Source organism: Aquarana catesbeiana, linkage group LG07 (assembly GCF_042186555.1).
Source record: "Aquarana catesbeiana isolate 2022-GZ linkage group LG07, ASM4218655v1, whole genome shotgun sequence".
Taxonomy (NCBI): domain Eukaryota; kingdom Metazoa; phylum Chordata; class Amphibia; order Anura; family Ranidae; genus Aquarana; species Aquarana catesbeiana.
The window spans coordinates 338,818,486-338,838,737 of record NC_133330.1 but is presented as its reverse complement, the minus strand read 5'-3'; positions in this window follow the sequence as shown (position 1 = coordinate 338,838,737).

Sequence of the window (20,252 nt, the reverse complement as noted above, 5' to 3'; positions counted from 1 at the left end):
CTTCCATTGTGGCCATTCTGCTGGTATAAACATTAAATTCAGAAAAGGTAAAATGTTTTTTTTTTTTTTCTTCTCTATCGCAAACACATTAGCTGCATTCTAGTGCTAAACACGCAGTTTTAATGTCTCTTTTCTCCAGCGCGGTGCGCGGACACAATGCCATGGCAAGGTTGCACAAAGGACCGACGGTGAAAAACCTACAAGTCTCCAATGATCTAATCAGTGGAACACATCCCTTCCATAACCTTTCATCCTAAATAAATTACATTGAAGTCACTGCATTCTTTCGATACACGCTGACCTTTTCCCAACAACTCGCTGAGGGAAAGCGTGCCATGTTCTTACATAATATTAAAGCCGCGGCAGGGAAGGGAAAGCTCCGAAACTTCATTTATATTCATCCCGGTGTTTGTTTTGTGGCAATCAATTATTGTATATTCCGGCCCTTCTATGAGAAAGCTTGAACAAAGTTTTTTTTTTTTAACAGCCGTCGGGTTACATTGGAAGACATATTGCTTTAACCAATGTGTTTTTTTTTTTTTTCATTTTGACTGCTGCCTTGCTTATCTAGGTCTTCCAACTGCTGCAGATTTGTGGTTGATAGTAGGGTACAAAAAAACTAATTCAAAGAAGCTTTTTGCTACAACAAAGAATTCTATCTTGCAAGTGACTTGGCACCAATATATTCAACGGTGCTATATAGAGAACACTGAACCATTCAAATGAGTTATTTCCTCAAAAAGGACCCTACAACCTGTCCTCACCACAGCCAAAAACATACAATCATGTGGAAGCCAAATAGCCACTTACCCTTCGGAAGGTCCCCCCACCACTTCATGACCAGGCCATTTTTTGCGATACGGCACTGCGTTACTTGAACTGACAATTGCGCGGTCGTGCGGCGCTGTACCCAAATAAAATGTATGTCCTTCTTTTCCCACAAATAGAGCTTTCTTTTGGTGGTATTTGATCACCTCTGCATTTTTTTTTTTTTTTGCGCTATGAACAAAGCAATAAACAAACAATTTTGAAAAAAAAAAACAATATTTTTTACTTTCTGCTATAAAACATATCCAATAAAAGAATTGAAAAAAATCTAATTTCTTCATCATATTAGGACAATATGTATTCTGCTAAAAAAAAAGAAAAAAAAAAAACAATAAGTGTATGTTGATTGGTTTGTGCAAAAGTTGTAGCTAGATAAATATGTTTATTTTATTTTTTATTTTTTTTTACTAGTAATGGCTGCGATCAGCAACTTACAGCAGGACTGCGATATTGCGGCGGACAAATCAGACGCTAACTGAAACTTTTCGGGGACCAGTGACACCAATACAGTGATCAGTGCTAAAAAATATTGCAACTCCCTTCTCATTGGCCTGCCTCTCCATAGGCTCCTCCCCTCTTCAGTCTATCATGAATGCTGCTGCCAGACTTATACACCTTACCAACCGCTCAGTGTCTGCCAACCCTCTTCATACCTGAGCATATTAAGCTCGTAAAACGCTCCTCTCAAAAGTTCCAAATTGCCCAACAAGCAAAATCCCATTCATTTCAATGGCCCCTGTTCACATCTGAGCGTTCTGTCGCCTGAAGCAAAACGCCTGAATCCAAAAAAAGTACATGAGCTTCTTTTTGGGCAGATTACAGGAGTTTTTCTGCTTTTTACATTGGTGACCTTTTGACCTATACAAAAACGCAGCAAAAATAGCAGTAAAATCACGCAACTTTCCTGCCTGAAAACGATATGCTCAGGCATGATTGCAGCCTTAAAGTGGTTGTACACCCTGTACAACCACTTTTACCTACAGGTAAGCCTATATTAAAACTTACCTGTAGGTGCTGGAAATATCTCCTAAACCTCCACGGTTTAGGAGATATTTACAATAAAGCCGTGCGCCAATGTCTACGGCGCGTGGATACTTTAGAAAGGGCAGATCATGCCGTTTCTAAAGGGGTCATGCCGTGACTGGCGGCTCCCGCGCGCATGTGCGGGAGTGATGTCATGCCACTCCGGCCAGTCACAGCAGAGTTTGCGGCCCCGGAAGGAAGAGGGGTGATGATGGACGCTCGCTGCCAGTGGGGACAGCAGTGACATCGCATGCTTCAGTTTCAGGTATGTGGCACATATTGGGCTAGTATGCCATGCATACTAGCCCATTATGCTTTACCTTTGCAGGGAAATAAAAAGGAAGTAAAACCCATCAGGGTTTACTTCCTCTTTAATGTTCACATGAATGACTGCTGTGGGCTGGAAACCACCATGGCCGGGATCGTCACTGAGGGACGTACGGCCATCTTTAAAACGTTTACACCATTCAAATGTCTTACTGTCTGCGGCTGAGCGTCTCATCCCTGTACTATGCTTGAAGTCTTTTGTAGATATCCGCGGGTTTTACATCTTTGTTCACAAGAAACTTCATCACCACACACTGTTCCATGTACGCACTAACACTGTTGTCTGCCATCTTGATGGTCTCTGGACTGGTCCGCAACATGTGTACCGCCTATCAATAATAGGACACACTTAATACTATTACCATAACGCTTGCATCCCTTTTTATATCTGTAAAATTAAAAGACCCAGTTTGACTCACCCCCTCATGTTTGTAAGGGGGTACCTATATCAGTAGGAGCTGACCCCTCAGTAGCTGCCCATGCAAGAGTTATGCCAGACTGGTGATCACATCAAAAAGCTGTTTCTCACTTTAAGAAAAAGGAAAAAGAAATGAATGCTGGGACATGCTCTAGAGGGGAAGAGGAAGGTTCTAGCCGTAAAAAAAAAAAAAAAAGGGCCATGTCTGTACAAATGATTTAACTTTTATTTTTGGGTTGTGGAAAGAAACAAGAGAACTGAGATAAAACCCATGAAACATGCAACATCCATGCAAAGAGTTGAACCTAGAATCCTCATACTGCTCAAACTATGAAGGCAGAACAAGAAAAACAAAGTAGTAAACAAAAGGAGTAACAAAAACATCTGAGAAGAGAAATAGATACTAAGGCCCTTTTCACATCGGCGGACCAATCAGGTTTGCCTGTCAGTTTTTTAGGTGGACCCGATTGGACCATCCATTGCCCACTATGCAGCTCTGGTGTCAACGGACATGTGTCCATTGACACCCACTGACATCTGATCCGATCCTATCTGCTAAAAAGCAGATCGGATTATATGACCATCGGGTGTAAACGGACAGGCGCTTTGTTTACATTCAAACGCCCATAGAGGATAGTGGGCTTTGTTTGTGTTCGCTCTACATAAGCGGAGCGGACACGCAACAGCCATCCACCTGCTCAGCGGGAATCAGCGGACAGATTCCCCTCTTTGCTGGCAGACTCCTGGAGAAGTCCGTCCCGCATGAAAGGGATCTTAGAGATGTCAAAGACATGGTAACATGATAACATGCAGCCAGAGACTGAAGCTGTGAGAAGCATTTCCAAGTTCATCTCTCTTTTTTGGCAAAACAGGTCCAGGACAGTTTAAAGGGGTTACCGTAACCCTCTGAAACCATTTGACGCCCACTTCACCCTTAAAATCACCAAAAACACCTTAACTTTGGTCTCAATTTTGCTAATGGGGATATAAAAGTTGTAAGATGAACCTCACAGATGAAAATCAACAGCAAGCAAACAAGACATAGGCAGCACACAAGAGTAAATTAACGGTCCGGAATTATCCATCAACCTCAAAGTCAAGGATTGCAATTTGAGAGCCAGCAAGAACGACGAGCAAACAAAGCAACCCAATCCCAGTACAATGAAGACGACTCAATTTGTCTCGGCTCTACCACGTGACAATAGCATAGCAGACAAGTCTTTAAGACTTACATTCCCAGGAAAATTTGGAAGGACGCATTTAATAAAGACGCGCCTTCCTACCTTTAATTAAATATAGATGGAAGCCACTTCAAGGGACAGAAAAAAAGCTGCAGATCTCAAAGATAGTGGCGAGGTTCGCAAACGGCATCGAGCTGAACCTAGAGGAATGTTTTATCTAGCAGAGACTAATTAACAAATATGCAGCAATAAAAAAAAAGAGATAAATACGTCCTTTGAAGGTTTTTTTTTTTTCTTAAATCCAAACAATTTAATTTGCCTTAGATCTGGAAAGAAAATGTAAAGGCTTTTTATTTTTTTTCCAATGAAGGAATAATTGAGGAAATGCAGTTGGTCCACCAAAAAGAGTGCTTTTTGTTTTCACTCAATAAAGAAATAATCCGAACAGGTTACAGGGTTTGGGGTTGCTACAAAAAGGCAAATCTTTTTTTTGTTTAAATCACATTACACGTGCCGCCATGTTTCTCCCTGACCCCATAAGCCAATGTCTTATATGCAGAGAAGTTGATACAATTCAGTAAAAGCATTTAAAGTACATCTGACCCAATCACTAAAATCTTTTTAGACGGTATATGGCCAAACATTTGTGGACACCTGACATCACACCATCCCATTCTAAAACCATGGGAATGAATATGGAGTTGCCCACCCTCCCTTGCAGCTACAACATATTCCACTCTTCTGGGAAGGTTTCCCACAAGATATTTAAGGGTGTCTGTGGATGCAACAGAACATTTGCAAGGTCAGGTACCAATGTTGGTTGTTTTAGTGTTAATGTGGTCACACGCCTTTAGCACCTGGTAGATTATATGCATGTACAAGCAATTGGGATCTGAGCACAGGTATATCTTGTTTCTGTTGTATTGCAGGTCAGTGGCCAGACCTAAACCGTGTCGCTATACCCCATTTTGTGTCTTTTTTACCCCAGGTTGGCACTGTGTCCACAGTAGCATTTGCAGTGGCAAAGCAGAGTAGGACTGGCTAAAGAGGGATTACCTTGGCGCAGTTGGCCAGCTTGACCACTTGCGGACCGCCCACCGTCGTTGTACGTCGGTACTTTGACGTAGAATACCGGGGTTATGGGAGCAGATAGCTGCCATAACCATGGTATCTTCTCTCCCAGAGCAGACGGTCCTCTTTCAGATAAAAGTCTCCAAGGCAGATACACCCCCCCCCCCTCCCGCCGCTCTCCGGTCGTCTCCGATCGTCTCCGATCACCTCCTTTCCACTTGCGGACTGCCTGCCATCGGTATACGTTGGTACTTTGATGTAGAGTACCGGGGTTATGGCAGCAGATAGCTGCCATAACCCCCATATCCTCTTCAACCGCAGACGGTCCTCTTTCAGATCAAAGTAGTCTCCACGGCGGATTCGACGCGAGATCACTTTTATCAAGGCCCCCTCTCCTCCTGCCTCTCTCCGGTCGTCTCCGATCGCGTCCTTTCCCCTGTGAGGCTGGATGCCGAGTGAGGAAAAGATGGCCCCCACTCGGCTCCATACCATTGGATGATGGAAGCGACATCAAATATCACTTCCGCCCAATGGTCTTAATGGGGAAATGTTTCTTCTTTGTTAAAAAAAAAAAAAAAAAGACAATTACGGTGTGTCATAAAGTATTACAATGACCGCCATTTTATTCTCTAGGGTGTCTGAAAAAAAAAAAAAAAAAATATATATATATATATATATATATATATATATATATATATATATAATGTTTAGGGATTCTAAGTAATTTTCTAGCAAAAAAAAAAAAAAAAAAACAGATATCCCTGTTTTTTTCTTGAAAGGGTATAGTAGTGTGCAGAGGGTCCATCCAGTATTTTTAAGTACCGATGTTGGACTAGAAAACCTGAGTTCTGTGCAGGACACTCGAGTTCCTCCATACCAAGCTGGTGAATGTTATTATGGAGCTGGCTTTGTGCACAGGGGCACAAACATGCTGGAACAAAAAAAAACACCTTCCCCAAATTGCTGCCTCAAGGCTGGATGTGCACAATTGTCTACAATATGGTTTAGTGGTTAGCGTTTAGCGCTCCTTGTTGCACTAGGGTCCTTGGTTCAAATCTCAATTTGGCCACTACTTTCATTGGGCTTGTATGTCCTCCCTGTTCTTGCTTGGATCTCCTCCCACACACCAAAGACATGCTGGTAGATTAATTGGCTATAGAATGTGCATGTATGCATATGAGATAGTGACCTTAGATTGTAATTATGTTCCTTGAGGACAGGAACTGATGTGAATGTACAATAAGTAAAGCACTGCATATTGTTGGAGCTAGATTTCCATGTAGTAAACATTTATTGTTTTTCTGCTGTAAAATTGTTAGCACCCTTCACCAGAAACAAATTACGTCAAATGACACTCACTGGACCCCACCAATCTCAACAACCTACGTCCCATCTCCTTACTCGCCTTCTCCTGCAAACTTCTTGAAAGACTGGTCTACAACCGACTAAGCGACTATCTGACCATGAATAAACTTCTTGATCCAGATTTCGCCCTCAACACTCCACGGAAACTGCTCTCCTTAAACTCTCAAACGATTAACACCATTCTGTACTACTTCTCCTGGATCTCTCTGCTGCCTTTGACACAGTGGACCACCCCCTCCTCCTCAACAAACTCTACTCCTTTGGTCTCCGTGACTGTACTCTTCGCTGGTTCTCATCCTACCTATCCCACCGCTCCTTCAGTGTCACTTACAACTCTACTTCCTCCTCTCCTCTTCCTTTCTCAGTTGGGGTCCCCCAAGGTTCTGTTCTTGGACCTCTCCTTTTCTCAATCTACACCACCTCCCTGGGTCAGTTGATTGCCTCCCACAGCTTTAAATATCATCTCTTCGCTGATGACACCCAAATCTATCTCTCCACCCCCCAGCTCTCTCCATCTGTCTCCTCACGCATTACCTGCTTACTAGCAGACATATCAGCCTGGATGTCACATCACTTCCTCAAACTCAACCTATCCAAAACTGAGCTCATGATATTTCCTCCCTCAGGTGCCACTTCCCCTGATTTCTCTGTCAATATCAACGGCTCAACTATCAACTCATCCCCCCACGCCAAGGTCCTAGGTGTAATCCTGGACTCTGAACTAACCTTTCGGCCCCACATTCTATCACTATCCAAAATGTGCCGCCTCAATCTCTGCAACATCTCCAAGATACGCCCCTTCCTAAGCAATGTCGCCACAAACCTTCTAATCAACTCCCTGGTCATCTCCCGCCTCGACTACTGCAACTCCCTCATCATTGGATTACCTCTAAATAGGCTATCCCCACTTCAGTCCATCATGAACGCTGCTGCCAGGCTCATCCACCTCACGAATCGCTCAGCGTCTGCTATACCCCTCTGCCAATCCCTCCATTGGCTGCCACTCAGTCACTGAATTAAATTCAAGATACTAACTATAACTTACAAAGCCATCCACAACCTGGCCCCCAGCTACATCTCTAACCTAGTCTCAAAATACCAACCTGATCATTCTCTTCGCTCCTTCTAAGACCTCCTGCTCTCAAACTCCCTTGTCACCTCATCCCATGCTCACCTTCAGGACTTCTCCAGAGCCTCTCCCATCCTCTGGAATGCTCTACCCCAATCCGTCTGATTTTCTCCTACTTTATCCACTTTCAGACGATCCCTGAAAACTCATCTCTTCAGAGAAGCCTATCTGGCCCCCACCTAACAACTGTACATTTATCTTCTCAATCAGCACATCGCCCACAGTTATTACCTCTTGTATCTCTTGACCTTCCGTTTTAGATTGTAAGCTCTAAGGAGCAGGGCGCTATATAAATCCTGTATAATAATAATGATAATAATAATAATAAAAATTTCACATGGTTACAGTGTAGCATGACCGCGCAACTGTCATTCAAAGTGCGACAGCGATGAAAGCTCTAAATTGGCCTGGGCAGGAAGGGGGTGAAAGTGCCCCCATAGACAAGTGATTTACTTTAAGCCCAAAAGTGGGCAATTATAAAAGTTACATTCCCATTCATCACAGTGCTTGCATCTAGTGACCCAAAGATGGCCAACCTGTCCCTTCATTTGAGGGAGAGAAAGTGTAAAACATATTTTTATTCATGGGTTTGGTTCTTGCTTACAGAAGGAAAACTTGATAAGTAAAGAAAAAAAAACCTGACATCCAAATTAATTCCAACTTGTGCGCAACTGAGATTTCTTATTTCGCTTTGAACATCAGAAGCACCTGTGATAAGCATTTAAAAACAATTCCTAGCAAATACCTAGAGACATACAGTCAGCAACATGCGGGAAAGGTGGGAGGAGGTGCTGCTAAATTCAGTTACGCTGCACTCAATGGCTTGCTGTCTAGGACGGTGACGCCACAGAAGGGTTTTGAATGGTTTTGTTGCAAATACAAGATTCATTTTTTGTTAACAATCCTCTTTCTGCCCAAAAAAAAAATGTTCATAAGTGAAGTCTTAAGCCTTTAAAAAATTGCTAAGCAAACAACCAATTACTACCGCAGTGCATTCACTTTATTGCAAATCTCAACTTTATCCTTAAGTCGATGGGACAAATGTGTTATAGTAGATCATAAGGACCCATTCATACCTTAGGCATTAATGTGTGTTGCGTTATGGCAACCCATCATATTTTGCACACATCATATTTTGAAATGCAGAGCACTGCAACCCCTGGTAGTGCGTTGCCCGTACCTTGCACTGCAGCACATGTGCATTGGGTTTTAGTGAAAATAAATGGCACTGAAATGAGCTGCCAATGTGAATGGGTCTTGAGACAAATGGGCGGTTTTCAGGGTGGGTGAGGTACATTGCCTATCATCCTTCAGTGAAAGGCAGTGTTTGATGTGGACTGAAGGATCATGATGAATATATCCCATGGGACTGAAGGATCATGATGAATATATCCCATGGGACTGAAGGATCATGATGAATATATCCCATGGGACTGAAGGATCATGATGACTATATCCCATGGGACTGAAGGATCATGATGAATATATCCCATGGGACTAAAGGATCATGATGAATATATCCCATGAGACTGAAGGATCATGATGAATATATCCCATAACTGCATGAAAATTGAATTATTATACTAAAAATGACAAAGTACACCTCCTCCTCTCAGTCTTAGGCTAGGTTCACTCTTATGCGGGTGGTTGGCGCTGCAGGTCCGCACCTGTTTCCGCAGCTACAACCACCCGCACAGAAAAAAGCGCTGGTGCTCGGGAGATGCATGGGGGTACCATTAATCCTAAAGGTAGCCCTGCGAACTTCAAAACGCAGTACGGTTTCCCCAAACTGGGAACCGCACTACACTTGCGGTGTCCATGCAGGCCCCATTTTCAGAAGAGGTGCAGGGACCTGTTCTCTGCATTTTCTGGAGGCACAGCAGCCCATTCAAACGAACAGGCTGTCGTGCCCATCCAAAACGCATCTTGAAGAGCTGCACAAGTGTCAACCTAGACTTAGGGCACGCTCACATTAGCAGCAAGGACTGCAGCATAGGTCGCTTTTTAGAGGAATTTGACAGGTGGTGAGGAGGTGAGCTGTTGCCTTCTCACCATCTGTGTTAACTCCTGAAATGCTGCACCACTATGCCGCAACCACATACACTTTTGGATGATTGGAGAGCGGTTGCGGCGTGGTCCCAATCACTTGAATGGGTTGTGTTCGGAGAGTGGTATTGCTCACAGAATCCGACAGGGACATAATTTCTGCTGTGGTTGCAAAGCAAAGCATTACGGCTAAAATGCAGGCCGCTGCCTCTGCAGCTAAAGTGGGAGTGGCTCTGGAGCAGTAAAAACATGGCTTAACCACATGGTTTTACGATCCCTAAATACATGTGTAAAGGAGTCCTTATTTTACTCCCACAGCTGACAGTGCAGAGCTTTTTAACCACTTCCCGCCCACCCGCCATATAAACAAAATGATAGCTGCAAAGTGGTTAAGTTATCCTGACTGGACGTCCAGCAGGATATTCCGCAGGGACACACAACGCGGCGATCGTTGGTGTGGTGTGTCAGTCTGACACACACCACATTTCCGATCCTGGTAAAGAGCCTATGACGTAGGCTCTTTACCGTGTGATCAGCTGTGTCCAATCACAGCTGATCACAGTGTAAACAGGAAGAGCCGTGTATCAGCTTTTCCTCCACTTGCACTGACAGATGCGAACAGAAGAGAGACAATCGGCTGCTCTCCTGACAGGGGGGGTCTGTGCTGATAATCAGCGCATTGATTATAAGTGCAGACCCATCAAGGATGCCCACTGGAGAGCACCAGGTGGGCCCACCAGGGATGCCAATCAGTGCCCAATAGGATGGCACTCTGTGCTCATCAGTGATTGCCTGTCAGTGCCTGTTGATCAGTACTGCCTATAGGTGACATCTATCAGTGCCACCCATCAGTGCCGCATATCATGTTGCAAAGCGCTGCACAAACTGTTGGCGCTATATAAATCCTGTATAGTAATAATAATAATAATATCAGTGCCACCTATGAGTGCCTGTCAGTGCCACCTATCAGTGCCCATCAGTGCCGCCTATGAGTGCCCATCAGTCCTGCATATCAGTGCCACCTATCAGTGCCCATCAGTGCTGCTTATTAGCGGTGCCTATCAGTGCCCATCAGTGCTGCATATAAGTGCCTCATCATCAGTGCCTATCAGTACTGCCTCATCAATGCTCATCAGTGAAGGAGAAAACTTAGTGTTTTGTAACAGAATCGAAGAAAAACTTTTTTTTCAACATTTACGGTCTTTTTTTTTTTTTTATTTGGAGCGCAAAAAATAAAACCCCCAGTGGTGATCAAATATCACCAAAAGGAAGCTCTATTTGTGGGGAAAAAATTATAAAAATTTTGTTTAGGTACAGTGTTGCATGGCCGCACAATTGTCATTCAAAATGCGACAGAGCTGAAAGCTGAAAGTTGGACTGGGCAGGAAGGCGGGAAAGTGCCCTGTATTGATGAAGTGGTTCATGAGAGATACACACCAAAAACATTTGTCAATCTCCCAGATGAGTCATATCCATAGCGCATGCAAAGGAGTAGACAAAAAAAGGAAAAGAAAAGAGTATATAAAAGAAGAAGAAAAAAACATAACAAGCCAAGGGTATAATACTACTAATAATACCTTATTACACACTTAAAAAAATTATTATAGTTTAAAAATGCTACAGTTGATCCAAAGAAAAGCAAAAATCCTTGTAACGAGTGCTCCACTTTTCTACAACAATGCAACAATGTTATAAAAGGAAATACTGGTAAAGTATGTCACCAGAGGTTTTAAATGGAAGCAAAAGTGAAAAAAAAATAAAAAAAAGAGAAGCAATTTGCAATATAATTGTAAATATACTGTATATCTATCTCTCTGACTATACTGCATAGATGGGGGCTAGAGTATAAAGGTAATAGACAAACCATGTAAACAGCCACAGACAAGAGTCGGCTTTTCAAAGTCTATTGCGGATTTCCTAGTACTTTGTCCACCAGCGGGGAAAACATTGCAGAGACAGAAAGTCCTAGGAGAGGAATGCTACCGAAAAAACTCCTCCTCCACCCCCTGGTGACATAATCTGGTATGACAGGCTGACAAGTTTCTGGGGAGGGGGGGGGCCTTCTTCAGGCCGATGGCACCAATGACAGATAAGTAAACCCTAATTAGCATTCCATATAAAAAAAGCAATGTAACTAATAATGTAATGAAGAAAACAAATAAACCATGACCAAGTAGTGAAGAACAAATGGATAAAAACTATGGTATGGTAATGCCTCTAAGTATATTTATGAGTTTATTCTCATCCCATTTTTTTTTTTGGATGTAGGATGAAATTTATAGGCATTACAAATGTATCACCCAGGAAAGTGCCACCGCAGAGTCTTCTTAAGAGACTGCTTTGCAAACTGTCCTTAATGCTCATCCAGTGAAAGAGTCAGCAGCTTCACCCCGCTGGCTGAGCAATTAGCAGGATTAGTGAGTCGTGTATTGGACACTCTCTGCATCTCCACAGTCTACCGTCATTTACTTGCCAGCCTCTCAAACAGCTGACAGGGGAATAAAAAAAAAAGGAATTTATAAACCGAATAAGAATGTTCTAAATTCCACTGAACAGCAACGTTAGAGCCGCGTTTAAACACATTCGTAGAACTAACTAACACGCATTTCTAAATTAGATCTGAATATGAAAGAGAAACTTTCTGCAACTGTAGCTGAGCAAATTCATCGCGATTATACGAAATTGGCCTCAATTTTTATATAAAAGATTTTTTTAGTTAGATTTGTGTGACTGAGATTCCTTTAAGCATTCCTTCAAGTCAAAACTGTATAGTGAAGAAGACTGTTAAAACCCATCTCTAAGCTTTTCCACCAACCCACCCTTGCAGTACCCCCCTCTACCCCACCCGAAACTTTCCTGTATGCTTACTAATGGTGCACCGAAATGAAAATTCTGGACTGAACCTGAATAATTCAGGATGCACTTGGCCAAAAAAACGAAACCGAAATGGACAGTTTTAAAAAAATATATATATATCAGTCCAGAATTTATGTATGTAATCTGACGGCGCTTGTCCCGCCCCCCTCCCTGTCCCCTCCATGGCAGCTAAAATTGAAGTATTGGCGTATAACACGCACCCGCTAATTGCACGGTGAAAAAGTGAGTGTTATACGCCAATAGATACAGGTATTATATTTGACTTTTTAATTAAAGAGGAAGTAAACCCTGATGGGTTTTACTTCCTCTTTATTCCTCTGCAAAGTAAAAGCATAATTGGCTAGTACGCATCGTATACTAGCCCATTATGTGCCACTTAACTGCAAACAAAGCCTGCGATGTCCCCGCTGGTGGAAGCATCCATCTTCACCCCTCTTCCTTCCGGGGCCGCGAGCTCCAGGTTTGTGACTGGCCGGAGCCACGCGACGTCACTCCTGCGCACGGGAGCCCGCCAATCACCACACAGAGGGCCGTTTCTTCACTGCACTTGAGCCGATGACATCATCGGTGCAGTGTACATGAAATTTCTCCTGAACGGCGCACATGCAGGAGATATTTTTAGTACATATGGGTAAGCCTTATTATAGGCTTACCTATATGTAAATTTCTCTCAGGTGGGTTTACAACCACCTCAATATCATGAATGAATGATATGAATTTATTGATCGGCACCTTTTTTTCTATAAAAAAAAAAAAAAAAAGAGTGCATTGCTGACTTCATGTGGTCCCAAATGGAATCTTACTTCAATAAAAAGTCAGGGGGGACAATCCAAATAGTAATCACTGCGTTTCGGGGGTCAAAAAGCGCCCCTTTCACCAGGGCTTGATTGAAGACAATGTGAAAGAAATATAAGTTGCCAAGCCTGGACTGTGCTTGTAATCACACTGGTTGAAATAACATTAAAGCGTAACTTCACTTTTGTTGAGAAAAAAACATTCCCCTCTGGGTGATCTCTGTACATTGCAGGGATTTTACCAATCTTTGTTGCAGATTCCTATCTTTTGTTATTCTGAAGAAATCCCTGTGTGTTTGTCTGTGTCCTTGTAGGAAAGTGAGTCTAATATCAATCAGCTGCTGCACCTGCAGGGCTCTAATGAGGAAAGCTGCTGGGCCTGCATCCCTTTAGAGATGATTTCCTATTGGAAGTACCTCACTAAAAATGACATTTTTGTTGCAGGGGATGCCTGAAATCTGACATGTATCTTAGTGCAGACTTCTGGGAAAATTGGTGAGCCAATCACACAAGCAAGAATTTATGTTTCTGGGGGGGCGTTCTGTACACATTCTGTGTACAGAACACCTCTAGGTGGCCATATTGCATTTTCAGAAAATTACAGAGCTGCAGATTGAAAAGGAAATGTAATTTTTCATAACATTCAGTTACAATGTGACTTGTGTCCGAACTGTATACGCTATATTATTTTTCCTTTATTTGCTATTTTTCTTCCCCACGAAAGTGGAGTTAACCTTTAAAAGGTCCAGTTAACTTCTAGTCCATTCACGCTGTGTTCAATCAAGCCCAGATGAAGAGGGCTTCTTTGAACCCCCAAAACGTTGTTGGATACTCTTTAGATTGTCCCCCTGACAGCTTGGGCCAAACAAACTATTTAAAGCCTTTTAAAGTTTAATAAAAAAATAAATAAAAAAATAAAAATCAGCTCAAGGGACATTACTTACAATGAATGTGATTTGTCACTTGTACTGCCTGGCTGCTGGTTTAGATAAAATCTAAAGTTCTCTGATTTGCCCCCTTCCCCCACCACTGCAGCCTTCTAGTGCCACAGGGGTTAAAAGAGCTGAGGGTCTTGTCATATGAGTTCATCATGTGCCACCTATGGCCACCCTTTCTGCCTCACTCCTCCATTATTAGAAGCTGTACTATAGCTTCTATGAATGGAGGAGGAAGACCTTATCTGCCTGACCTCCATTGATAGATCATTTTTCATTCACGGGAGCTATAGCGCAGCTTCTTCGAATGAAGGAGGTGATTGGAAAAGGCAGGCATAGTCAGCACTCTTGATGACTGAATATTACAGGTCTCTTAGCTATATAGTAAGTAATGTCCCTTGTGTCCCTTGTGTCGATTTTTTTAAAAACATTTATTAACTAAACTTAAGCTTTAAAGCTGATGTCCAGGTTTACTTTCACTTTAACTGTTAAGCCTCGTACACACGGTCGGATTTTCCGCAGACAAAACCTCTGACTTTTGTCCGAAGGTCATTGGCCAGGAACTTGTCTTGCATACAAACGGCAAGGAATTGTCGGCCACCAAACACGAACGTAGTGATGTAATACTTGGTTTTTCAGCTCTTTAGCACCACCCTTTGGGCTCCTTCTGCTAATTTTGTGTTAGTAGAAGTTTGGTGAGTGTTGATTCGCGCTTTTCAGTTTGCGCTTTTCATTTCGCGCTTTTAATTTTGCGCTTTTCAGTTCGTTTCTGAACGGCCGTTCGTCAACCAGCCATGTTGCGGAATCGGAGGAGATAACGTGTTATTGGCCTTGGAGTTATTGCTTTGACCCAAGTACAGTCCAGGTAACAGGAGGAGGAGGAGTTCTTGGACCAAAAATTGGTTGCTTTATTAATCGTGACCAATTATGTCATATGCCTTTGCTGCGGGAGCTCCAGGAGAATAATCCGGATGATTTTCGGAATTATCTCCGGATGACGGACCCCTGCTTTCACCAACTCTTGGCATTGCTGACCCCCTATATTAAGAAGCAGGACACGTGCATGAGGCTTTTAGTTTATTTTTTGGTTAAATAATAATGATTTGATTCGATTTGCTATATTCCCTATATTTTTGGATGCATAGAATGCACTTTTTGGTTAAGTTCTATTGGCAGATAGCATGTCTAATTTTATTTGTTTTCTTTTTTTAATGCACAATAAAAAAATAGTGGAGAATAATACTTGGCTATGTGTTTTACTTCAAATGACAGTTTGGGAGTCGGCAGTTACATTTTAAAAAATACAATGTAAAATTGACAAGGGACACCAACAGTTGTATCTTTGATCTTAAAAACTACGGGATAATGGTGTTGTGGTAACTTGCACCAAAAAAAAAATAAAAAAATGACAAGCATAATAATATTATTTTTGATATCACTAGAAAAAAAAAGCCTTTGAAAATTTGTTTGCAATAACTCCATCATATCACCAGCAAAGCAGCTTCATTATTGTCACATTAAAGAAGAAGAGAATTGTGCGCTGCATTTCCAGATTTCATAATTTTCCGATACACGAATGTTAATTCTGCATTACGAACGCTAGTTTACAAGACCGGCTGCTTCTGGCTCATCCTTGCTTCCGAGCATGCGTGTTTGTACTTTTGACTTTTGTCCGGACTTGTGTACACACGCTCGGAAAAACCAACAACAGACATTTGTCCGCGGAAAATTTTAAAGCCTGCCATCCAACATTTGTCCGCGGAAAATCCGACAACAATTGTCCGATGGAGCGTACAAGCGGTCGGATTTTCCGCCAACAGCCTGTCATCACACAATTTCCATCGGAAAATCCGATCGTGTGTACGAGGGTTTACTGTTTTGGGAAAGTTAAAGAGGTTGTAACCCTAAAAAAAAAAAAAAAAAAAGTCATGCCCCTGTCCCTTTAAGGCACAAGCTATAGCATATTGCTTTTGCCGTGTCAATGGTCCCTTTCTATTTTCTACAGCACCTGGTTGATTCTGCCTGTTCCTGCCTACCCCTCTGTGAGCTAACCACGTTTATCATGGTATCATGCAGCCCAGATAGAGCAATACTGTTTCCCTGAAGCCGCTCCTCCCCCTCCTCTTTGTTATCCAGTTCTCATCAAGGCCAATTCTGACATTTCTCCCCTACGTGTAAAAATCTGTATTTTTTTGCTATTGAATTACTTAGAACCCCCAAACATTATATATATTTTTTTAGCAAAGGCCCTAGAGAATAAAATGGTGGATGTTGCAATTTTTTATGTCACAAGGTCTGTGTGAAACTGATTCTCTCCCCGGCCCTGTCCTCTCCTGAAACTAAACCAGAAGAGGTATGTGAGCCCTTCCCACCTGAGTCTCTCTGCTTGGGAGAAAGACCTGAGAAAAACATGTGACTACACAGAAGCACTGCTGGGAAGAGGTATTAAGAGATTATATTGCTGAAAAAAAAAAAAACACCGCCATTACTATTCCCCCAGAAGAGAACCTATCATGGGAGTTTATTGTGGAGACTTTACAACCACTTTAAGGTGGAACTAAACCCTACTATCCTTATAGCCATGGAAGCTGCCATCTTAGCCTCTGTTTGATCGGCAACTGCCATGGTGCTTCACATGTAATCAGTTGAGACACCGGTCATTTGCAGTTTGGTTGCGAGTAAAAGCAACTGTGACAGCACTCCTGGCATGCGGGGAATGTAACTGGGTTTTGAAATCCATGGGTTTAGTTCCGCTTTAGGTTCCATACAGAATTTTGAGAGAGACAATGAGCAAATTAGAGTAGCAGAAGTTAAATGGGAATTCTGGAAAATCCCGTCTACAAATTAAAAAAGTTGCTAAAAAAACCTCAAAAAATAACTGCAATTTTCTTGCCAATTTTAGATACAGTGGAACCTGGGATTACGAGCATAATCAGTTCCAGGAGTATGCTCGTAATCCAAAGTACTCGCATATCAAAGCGAGTTTTCCCATTGAAGTCAATGGAAATGAAAATAATTTGTTCCGCATTGACTTCAATGGGATGCAATACCGCATGTGGCAAGAGGCGGGGGGCGCCGGAGAGCCTCGGAAACGGCCGAAAAGGCCCGAGGACACTTCGGCTGACCTCGGCAAACCTCGGAAAGACACCGTTCACGAGTCTTTCCGAGGTTTTTCCCGAGGTCAGCCGAACTGTAATTGGGTCTTTCCGTGCATTTCCGAACGCCGGCGATCGTCGCTGTTCGGCTCCGGCGCCCCCCACCTCAGGCCAAAAGCAGCACTGCGTACCGCTTTTGGCCTGAATCCTACTCGTTTTGCGAGACAACACTCGCAAACCGAGTTAGGATTTTTAGAAATACAGTGCTTGTTTTGCGAAACGCTCGTTAACCGCGTTACTCGCAAACCAAGGTTCCACTGTACCTGTATGTACCTACAGTATGGATCAATTATACATTCATTTTTATTTAAAGTGATTGTAAAGTCTCGGGATTTGTTTTCTCTAAAAATAACAAACAGGGTATACTTACCTCCTCTGTGCAGTGGTTTTGCATGGAGCAGCCCGGATCCTCCTCTTCTTTGGCTCTCCTGGCCCCTATCTCCTGTTGGGTGCCCCCACAGCAAGCAGCTTGCTATGGGGGCACCCAAGCCGAGTCACAGCTCTCTGTGTCCATTCAGACACGGAGCCCCGGTTCGGCCCTGTCCCCTCTCTCTCCTGATTGGCTAACTGACTTTGATTGACAGCAGTGGGAGCCAATGGCTCCGCTGCTGTGTCTCAGCCAATCAGGAGGGGAGTCTCAGACAGCCGAGGCACTCGTGGACATTGCCGGAGAGAGATGGGGCTCAGCTAAGTATTGGGGGGGGTGCTGGGGTGGCTGCTGCACACAGAAGGTTTTTTTATCTTCATGTATATGCATTAAGATGAAAAACTTCTGACTTTACAACCCCTTTAATATAAAATACATCTCAAATCAACAGGTTAACATAACCTTTACATAAGTGGTTTTCCTTTGATATAACTTGCAATTTTATATAATGACTTAGAGTTAAAAATTCTGTATTGCATACATGCACCCAACTAAGCACACTCCTAAATACAACCAATTTAGTAAAAAATTGAAATTACAATGTTAAAACATACTATTCCATGATGTGACCTTTAACAAAAGGATATGAAAAAGGGTGGTAATAAGAAAACGTAAGTGCAGCAAAAGTAATTATTACCATTGTAAAACAGAAGCTCAATTAAGAAGGTCATCCATGCTGAGCGCCTGTCAGTTCCGAATCACGGGAGCTTTTATTACAAAGTGAATGGGGATGATACAGTCTGCAAAACTGAACCCAGCTTGGCACATGGATGAAACTCCATTTTCTGGAATGACAGGTCAAAACCACAACACTTGCTGGGCGATTCCATTTTAATTCACTGCAATAAATTTATGGGTGGATGGAGTAGAAGTCTATAACTTCTGGATGAATTAACATGGCACTTTTAAAGCAATATTGGAATAGGACAGATTTACTAATAAGCATGCAATGTGCTCAGTTTAAGAGTGTCTACAAAACACAATGAGCTATAGGCTTTTAGTTATCAGCCATTCTGAGAAATCAGACATATATTTGTTAAAGCTCAAGGCCAGGCCACAGCTGAATACACAGATTAAATACATGAATGATTGCTGTTTTACCTGACCAAGATTTGCATTTCTGCCCATCTAGTCCCGAGATTTACACAGCTCTGCCACAAAGCACAGACCTGTCTGGCAGGGGAGGAAACCTGATTTTTCTCTGCCCCTGGTAAAGAATAATTCCAAGCATCGGCATGTTATACATAGCTACCTTGTTGCAGCCTTGACCAATATAAGTATGTATATGCCAAACCTGGCCATTGAAGTAATCACAGCTACAGCGCGGCTGGCTAGTTCTGGGAGGCCGGGGCATGATGGCTGGGTTCTCGGGACCCAGCGCATCACAGGTCAGGGTAAAGGGCCACTTACCAGTGGCCCTTTACCACGTGATCGCATTGTCCGATGACGGAGCGATCACTTGTCAACAAATCGGCGTCATGGCGGGTTCAGCTGGTACTGCTGCAGGGTTTCTCTCTCCTCTCCTCACCCGCTGGATCAGTGTGAGGAGAGGAGAGAGAAACACTGCAGCAGCGCGAGCTGGCACGATCCTCAGTGCCCATACAGTGTTCATCAGTGCCCATACAGTACCATCAGTGCTCAAACAGTGCTCATCAGTGCCCAAACAGTGCTCATCAGTGCCCATACATTGCCAACAGTGCTCATCAGTGCCCCTACAGTACCAACAGTGCCCCTACATTGCCAACAGTGCTCATCAGTGCTCTTACAGTGCCAACAATGCTCATCAGTGCGCAAACAGTGCTCAGCAGTGCCCAAACAGTGCTCACCAGTGTCCATACAGTGCCCATACAGTACCAACAGTGCCCCTACAGTGCCGACAGTGCTCATACAGTGCCAACAGTGCTCACCAGTGCCCCTACAGTGTCAACAGTGCTCATAAGTGCTTTTACAGTGCCAACAGTGCTCATCAGTGCCACATTAGTGCTTATCAGTGTCCCTACAGTGCTATCAGTGACACTGCAGTGCTCATCAGTGCCACTACAGTGCTCACTAGTGCCTTACAGTGCCACTACAGTGCTCATCAGTGCCACTACAGTGCTCATCAGGTCCCAACGGTGCCACTACACTGCTCATCAGTGCCACTACAGTGCTCATCAGTGCCCTACGGTGCCAATACAGTGCTCATCAGTGCTCCACAGTGCCCATCAGTGAGTGCTTATCAGTGCACATCAGTGAGTGCTCATCAGTGCCACTAAAGTGATCATCAGTGCCACTACAGTGCTCTATTAGTGCCCAATAGTGCACATCAGTGCACATCAGTGCCCATCAGTGAGTGCTCATCAGTGCCACCCTATCAGTGGATCCTTATCAGCACCCGTCAGTGCCATAAAAATGCGTAAAAAATGCGTTTTAATTTTCTTTCAACAATTCCAAAAACTTGTGGAAAAAAATTACATGTTCATAAGACTCAAGATGCCTCACAGAATATACATTGGGGTGTTTGCTTTCCAAAATAGGGTCATTTTTGTAGGCATTTCTATTGTCCTGGTGCTCCAGGGCCTTCAAAAGTGTAATAGGTAGTCAGGAAATTAAATGTGTAATTTATGCTCCTAGAACCCGTGACGGTGCTCCTTGAATGTTGAGCCTCTCTATGTGGCTAGGCTGTGAAAAAGTCTC